Source organism: Callithrix jacchus, chromosome 9, assembly GCF_049354715.1.
Source record: "Callithrix jacchus isolate 240 chromosome 9, calJac240_pri, whole genome shotgun sequence".
NCBI lineage: Eukaryota > Metazoa > Chordata > Mammalia > Primates > Cebidae > Callithrix > Callithrix jacchus.
This window is the reverse complement of record NC_133510.1, coordinates 136,190,906-136,198,081: the sequence shown is the minus strand read 5'-3', so window position 1 is coordinate 136,198,081 and position 7,176 is coordinate 136,190,906. Positions and strand designations below refer to the sequence as shown.

The window sequence follows — 7,176 nt, the reverse complement described above, 5'->3', positions numbered from 1 at the left end:
AGCAATCCGGCCGCCTTGGCCTCCCAAAGTTTTGGGATTACAGGCGTGAGCCACCGCGCCCGGCCCACCAATACTTCAGACAATTGAAACCAGAAAAAATATTAAATATATTTATGGAAAAGAGGTAAACATTAATCAACAGAAAAAGGTAAAGTTGATCCATAACTCGCGTCATAGGGAAAATTATAGGTAAGTCACTATCTTTATGATAGGGAGATGGGGCTGGTGGGGGATGGAGAGAGAGGAGAGATGAAAAAAGAAATAACCACAGACAAATAGGAAATTGCATGAAAACCCGTTCTATACTAATAAATTTGATTATTTGTGACACAAATAACATACTCCAGGACAAGATGTACCAAATTTGACCCAATTTAATGCACAATTTGGAAACAAATTCAGAGATCCTTTGCCAGAAAGCATCATTATTGCGTTGCTCAGTGAATTGTTTCAAACATCCAGTGACTAGAGAATTCTTTCTATTTAAATATTCCCAGAGGTAGAACTCAACCAGTGAAGTACTGGCATAAAAGCAGACACATAGATCAATATGGAACAGAATAGAAACACCAGAAATAACCCGTGCGTATAGTCAGCTAATCTTCGGCAAAGCAAGTAATCTTGTGTCAAGAATACACATGGGGAAAGGATTCGCTTCAATAGTGTGAGGAAGCTGGATATCCAAATACTGTTACGAGCAAAAGGGCTCATTGCCCGATGTGCACAGAAGCCAACACTATGGCACCAGCTGTTTGAGAAAAGAAAAGCTTAATTGCAAGTTGACCAACAAAGTGACAGGAATTTAGTTCAAATTTGTATCTCTGCTGGCCTTAAGGCAGCACTTTCATGAAAAAAGATTTCGGGGGTGGATTCTGGATTCACAGGTGACTGGTGGAAGGAAAGAGGAGGTCTGGAAATCCCCGAGCATGTGCAGTTGTCTCTTCAAGCCTCTTGGGTTGCATGTGCTAATTAAGGTAGAGTTAGTGTGAAAACTGCAGTGGAAATTCAGGCTGCAACATCAGCAAGCTCATTCTGCATGGACTCCAGTTGGTTATATTGGTTTCAACTGATTTCAGCCAGTTGTATTATCTTACAAACAGAGGGAGCGTCAGCAAACTGTTTCATATCTGCCATCCTGTAAGCCCAAGAATTTGTCAGCCACTGGTTTCTTTAACTCTTCGGGGGCATGGTTTCACAACTTCTTAGCTCTGTGCCTGCAACATAACTGGCTATTCCGTTATCAACAGAGTATGGCCAGATAAGACTGGTACAGCTATTAAAATGTAAAAAAGGGACATTGGATTCTATCTTACACCATACATAAAAATCAACTCATAATAGATTAAAGACAAATAGAACACCTGCAACTGTAAAACTCCTAGAAGAAAACATAAGGGAAAGCTCCAGGGCATTGGTGCTTGCAATGATTTTTTTAGATATGAAATCAAAAGCACAGGCAACAGAGCAAAAATAGACAAGTGGGAGTCCATCAAATTTAAAAGCTTGCATCAAATTTAAAAGCAAAGGAAACAACAAAATTAAAAAGCAGCCCATAGAATGGGAGAAAATATTTGCACACCGCATAGCTGAAAGTGGTTAATATCTAAAATATGCAAGGAAATCATACAACTAAACAGCCAGAAAAATACAAATAACTTGAGGGCCAGGCGCGGTGTGTAATCCCAGCACTTTGGGAGGCCAAGGTGGGTGGATCACAAGGTCAAGAGATCAAGACCATCCTGGTCAACATGGTGAAACCCCATCTCTACTAAAAATACAAAAAATTAGCTGGGCGCGGTGGTGCGTGCCTGTAATCCCAGCTTACTCAGGAGGCTGAGGTAGGAGAATTGCCTGAACCCAGGAGGCGGAGGTTGCGGTGAGCCGAGATCACGCCATTGCACTCCAGCCTGGGTAACAAGAGTGAAACTCCGTCTCAAAAAAAAAAAAAAAAAAAAAAACCACAAATAACTTTATTGAAAAATGAGTAAAGGACCTAAACAGACATTTTCCCAAAGAAGACATACAAATGGCCAATAGATACATGAAAAGGTTCTCTACATCACTAAGTATGAGGGAGATGCCAATCAAAACCACAATGCGATATCACCTCAGACTTGTTAGGATGACTGTTACCAAAATGTGAAAAGGTTAAGTCTTGGTGAACACGTGGAGAAAAGGGAAACTTCATACATTGTTGGTGACAGGCAAATTGGAACAGCCATTATGGAAAGCAGCATGGAGGTTCCTCAAAAAATTGAAAATAGAATGACCATGTGATCCAGCAATAACATTTATGGGCATGTGTCTTGGTCTGTTTTCTGTTGCTGTAACTGAATACCTGAGACTGGATAATTTATATAGAAAATGAATTTATTTCTTACAGTTCTGGAGGCTGGGAAATCCAAGGGTGAGGGGCTACATCTGGTAAGGGCTTTTTTGCCAGTGAGGACTCTCTGTGGAGTCCAGAGACGGGGTACAGGTTCTCATATGTCAAGGGGGCTCAAGTATGCTAGTCCACATCTCTTTCTAATAAAGCCACTAATTCCCTACTCTCATGACCTCATCTAATCCTAATTAACTCCCCAAAATCCCACCTCTCAAACACCATAGTCAGAGTTTTCACCCTCTTAACATTGTTACAATGGAAGTCAAGTTTCAGCATGAGTTTCAGAGGGGACAAATATTCAAACCATAGCATTCCATGCCTGGCCCCCCAAAGTCTTAACCTATTTCAGTACAACTCAGAAATCCAAAGATGAGAGTCTCAATCTGTGGAATAAAAACAAGCTATCTACTTCCAAGATACAATGGTGGGACAGGCATAGGGGTACACAGTCCCATTCCAAAAGGGAGCAATACACCCCAAGTAAGGAGTATCCAGGCCAAAGCAAGCCTGAGACTTAGCAGGACAGACCTTAAATGTTAAAGGTGAGGAATAATCTCCTTTGACTCCATGCTCAGCGGCCTCTGCACACAGGTGCAGTGTGGTTGGGCCCCTCAGGCCTTGGGCAGTCTCCCCTATAAGGCTTTGATGGCCTCAGTCCATCCAGCTCTCATGAGTTGGGGTCTTGTGTCTGCAGCTCTCCCAGGCTTGTGTTGCATGCTGGTGGCCTTATAGTTAGAGTCTTGATGGTGGTTCAACTGCCTTGGCTCCACCAGGCATTGGAGGTTCTCCGGTGGGAACCCTGTGGCAGCTCTGACCCCACATTTTCACTCAGCGTTGCCCTATTATTACCATTGCCCCTGCAAAGAGTCTGTGCCTGGGACTCTAGGCTGTCTGATACAACCTTTGAAACCTAGATGGAGTTCATCATGCTTTCACAGCTCTAGATTTCTGAGTTTAGCACCATGTGGATATTAGCACATGTGGATGGTACGTGGTATCAGAATTAGCACCATATGGATACCACCAAGGCTTATACATGGCTTGTGTCTTCTGGAGCAGAAGGTTGAGCCACACCTGAGGCCACAGCTGAGACAGTCAAGGACCTTCGTGCCAGAATTTGGGGAGTAGAGACCTGAAGTGGCTCTCAGCATTGAGCCTGTAGCAAGCACAAAAATTCTTCCCTCCTAGGGTTCTGGGCCTGTGATGGGAGGAGCATCCTTCAAGATCTCTAAAATGCCTTCAGGGTCTCTCACTGTCCTGATGATTACTACCTAGCTCCTTTCTAGCTGTATTAATCCCCTTAGCAACCACTTGCTGGGCCAAACCCATCTTTTATTCTCTCAAACAAAAATTTTTGTTCTTTATATGGCCAGGTTGAGAGTTTTCCAAGTCTTTTTGTTTTGCTTTTCTTTTGATTATAAATTGTCTTTATGTCACTTTTTACTCTTGCAGCCTTATGTAAACAGTTCGAAGTAGCCAAGCCTGAATGCTTTGCTTCTTAGATATTTCTTTGCCACCTATCCTAATCCATTGCTCTTAAATTCTGCATTCCATAAAACCCTTGGACGTGGGTACAATCCAACCAAATTATTTGCCAATTTATGACAAGGATGGCTTCAAGGATGCTTCAGTTTCCAGCTCCTTGTTCCTTAGTTTCATCGGAGGCCTCATCAGAATGGGCTTTACTGTCCGTATTTCTGTCAGCATTCTGGTCATGACCACTTAAATAGTCTCTAAAAAGTTCTAAACTTTCCCCAGTCTTCTTGTCTTCTAATCCCTCGCCAGAATCTAGGCTTTTTTCCAGCCTACTCCTCAAAAGCCTTCCAAACTCTGCCTATTACCCAGTTCCAAGGCCACTTCCACATTTTCAGGATTTATTATTAGTAATAGGCCCACTCCTCAGTACCAATTTTCTGGCTTAGTTTATTTTCTGTTGCTGTAACTGAATACCTGACACTGAATAATTTATAAAGAAAATGAATTTATTTCTTACAGTTCTGGAGACTGGGAAGTCCAAGGTTGAGGGATACTTCTGGTAAGGACTTTCTTGTCAGCAGGGACCCTCTGCAGAGTCCCGAGGCAGCCCAGGGTGCACATGGTGAGGAGGGATCAGGCACTCTAGCTCATTTCTCTCTTTCTCCTCTTATCAATCAACCACTAACGCCCCACCCTCATGAACTCATCTAATCCTAGTTACCTCCCAAAGGTCCTACCTTTCAATTGCCACAGGCAGATTTCCTACTCTCTTAACACTATTGCAATGGAGGTTAAATTGTAACATGAGTTTCAGAGGGGACACACATTCAAATCATGGCAGTATATATCCGGCCAGGCGCGGTGGCTCACGCCTGTAAACCCAGCACTTTGGGAGGCCGAGGCGGGTGGATCACAAGGTCAAGAGACGGAGACCATCCTGGTCAACATGGTGAAACCCCATCTCTACTAAAAAATATACAAAAAATTAGCTGGGCGTGGTGGCGCGTGCCTGTAATCCCAGCTACTCAGGAGGCTGAGGCAGGAGAATTGCCTGAACCCAGGAGGCGGAGGTTGCCGTGAGCCGAGATTGTGCCATTGCACTCCAGCCTGGGTAACAAGCGCGAAACTCCGTCTCAAAAAAAAAAAAAAAAAACAGTATATATCCAAAAGAAATAAAATTACCACCTCAGAGATAGCTGCACTCCCGTGTTCACTGCAGCATTATTCACAATAGTGAAGATATAGAAACAACCTAAGCATCTATCAAAAGATAAAGAAAATATGGCATGTGTACACAATAGAATAGTACTTGGCCTCAAAAAAGAAGAAAATTCTGTGATTTACTACAACATGGATGAACCTGGAGGACATGATGCAAACTGAAATACAAATAGACACAGATACAGAAAGACTATTCCACATGATCTCACTTAGATGTGGAATCTTAAAAAAATTGAACTCGTAGAAATAGTGGAAGAGTGGTTACCAGAGGTCAGGTGGCAAGGGTGAGAAATGAGGTGATGTTGGTCAGATGTTTTAAAAAGAGAACAAACTTGCAGTTATAAGATGAACAAGTTCTGGAGACCTAATGGACAGCACGGTGACTATAGTTAATAATGTGTTGTATACTTGAAATTTACTGAGAGTGAGTGTAAAATATGATGAAATATTCTCATCACACATACCCAAAAGGTAACTGTGAGGTGATGGATATATTAACTAGCTTGATTGTGTCAATCAATATATGTAAAAATATCATGTTGTCACCTTGAATGGATACAATTTTAATTTTTTTCTTTTCTTAACATTTTACTGTTTTATAAAGGGATTTCTTTTTTTGTTTGCATTTTTCCAGCCATTGGGAGAGTGGTTGAAGAGTGCTGAGCCCATCCCTACTTGGACACAGCTGAGACTGCAGATTCATGTTTACTGGTACTGACAGTTCCTCTAAAATGCCACAGTCAAGCCAGCCTTCATTTACGTTTCTACTGAACACAGCAATGCCCATCGGTATCTCTGAAGTGTAATCGCATCTTAGGTCGGTATTTCTCCAAGTAAAGCAGCTGTTTAGAATAGAATGCTGCCCTTCTTTTTCGTCTTATAAACCAAACTGTCTTCATACATAATTCCATATTCAGTCAGAGCAGGTGCAGCCAGCACAGGTGCCCTTCCCTCCCAATCCCACAACACAATGCACTGCAACACAGCAACCTGGCTTTTCACGAAAATCGGTGCTTAACAGCTTCAGCCAATCATCTGCTATCTGATTAGGTGGTGAGCTCCATTGTTAAACGGCCAATGTAAAATGTGGATTCCTTCTTTTTCAGCTGGAATTCTACCAAATGTAGCATCACACACTCAAACCAAGTGTCAGTCTACTCCTCACATTCCTCTGTGAACTTGGAGTAGCATTGATGGGGTTGTGAGTGATGAGAAAATGCGTGTTCCCATAGATCTCTGCAGGGGCTGGACAGTTTATTATGACAAAGAAAAAGCGTGAGCATGTGTGTGAGTGATATATATGTAGAATATTTATAGATAATATGTATTTTTATATAATATATATATTATTTAGCTACATGTAAAGATATATAGTCTCTGGGAGCAACTTTGTTCCTATAGATGTTCTTTTACAATACCTTAGCGCAGGAGACCAAGTACCCCTTCAAATCTAGAAAAATCACAACCCTGAGGACCAATTACAGCCCAAATGAAATGGATCTTTTTGAAATTCTCCTGGTAACCCATTCATTCATAAAGTTAAAAGGAGTTAAGCCCTGGGTTCACCATTCACCAATAAAGATTGTACCTGCCCACTGCACTCCAGCCTGGGTGACAGCAAGACCCAATCTCAAAAAAAAAAAAGTAATATCTGATAATATTTAAAACTCTTCTCAACCCATTTAGAATCACCATACAGGTTACACTTATTACAGACAAAAGGAAGCAGTGGGGCCAAGTCATCCAAAACCCAAAGGACTGTAGAAGCCCACAACGAATTTCTCTACCCAGGAATACACTTGTGAACCCCTAACTGATCTTCAGTTACTTTTCAGAAAAAAAAAAAAAAAACAGTAAGACTGAAAGGGCCCTTGGGTCTCCAGATAAATGAAAAGCCATTTATCTGTATTTTCATTCCTTTTTGGAGTCTAAAACCATCCTCTGCCTGATGAAACTGGGAGGCCAGAAGCAGATGGCAGCTGAAGGAAACAGCTCACTCAGGATGGCAACCAGGCCTCTGTTACTGCCATCATGGATAAGATCTATTTTTGAGGGTCTAATTAGGAACTATAGTTCTATGTCTGTTGGGATTC

The 7,176-nt window shown here is 41.9% G+C and overlaps 1 pseudogene; it reads right to left on the bottom strand.

Annotated features, from left to right (window-relative positions):
• Nucleotides 1–5,847: 5,847 nt before the first annotated feature.
• Nucleotides 5,848–6,335, bottom strand: LOC103795500 (protein tyrosine phosphatase type IVA 2 pseudogene; annotated as a pseudogene).
• Between the last annotated feature and the right edge of the window lie 841 nt (nucleotides 6,336–7,176).